Raw genomic sequence first — 680 nt, 5'->3', positions numbered from 1 at the left:
TGTCGGGGGCTGGTGGGGAGCGAGCAGAGCTGAAGACGTGCCATACCCAGTTTTGGTGATCAGCTCCCCTTGGTGGCGGCCAGCACCGGGCGATTGATTGGGTTCCCGAGACTGTCCAGGAGACAGATGAGTGGGGGACCAGGGGGGTCCGTGAAGAGTCCACAAGGAAGGACCACTGAAAATCCCACTGGTGAGTACAATGGGATCTTCGGGGAGTAAACCTGGGAGGGCACCCATGGAGGGTAGCACAGGTAAAACAAGGCAGCCATGGAGGGTAGCAAAGGTAAAGCCAGGAAGGGGCCCCGGCAAAAGAGATGACGATCCCAAAATATCTCCGAAGAATCCATTGGAAGAATGTGGAGTTAGTTTACACATTCTGTCAGAGGTAATTAAGGACATGGATGCCCAAAGGGGGCAATAAGGAAAAGTTGAGAAAAGGTCTTGACAATCCATTCCCAGAAGGGGCAATAAAGAGAGTTGAGAATGAGTCTTGACAACAGGAGATGGACAAATAGTGTTGAGATGTTGAGGAAAAAAAATTAGTTGAAGGGGAATGTAGAGAAATATGGTTGAGGCAAGGAGCAACAGGACCGGGTACAGAGCTGTGGGACTGGGAGCACGGGCTGGGGGCCTGTGGGGGCTGTGGGGCAGCCAGGGCTCAGCGCCGGGCAGTGCCTGAC

At 53.7% G+C, this 680-nt stretch overlaps 1 long non-coding RNA gene across 1 annotated transcript in view; it reads left to right on the top strand.

Moving 5' to 3' along the window:
• Positions 1-680, top strand: part of LOC108444628 — a 17,230-nt gene that overhangs the window by 11,009 nt on the left and 5,541 nt on the right. The window contains exon 2 of the long non-coding RNA XR_001859264.1: positions 247-251. This is a non-coding gene — a long non-coding RNA (uncharacterized LOC108444628). The remainder of the gene's footprint in view (positions 1-246; positions 252-680) is intronic.

The sequence above is a fragment of the Corvus brachyrhynchos genome, unplaced genomic scaffold, assembly GCF_000691975.1.
Source record: "Corvus brachyrhynchos isolate BGI_N302 unplaced genomic scaffold, ASM69197v1 scaffold1022, whole genome shotgun sequence".
NCBI classification, from domain to species: Eukaryota; Metazoa; Chordata; class Aves; order Passeriformes; family Corvidae; genus Corvus; species Corvus brachyrhynchos.
This window is presented reverse-complemented; position numbering and strand designations above follow the sequence as displayed.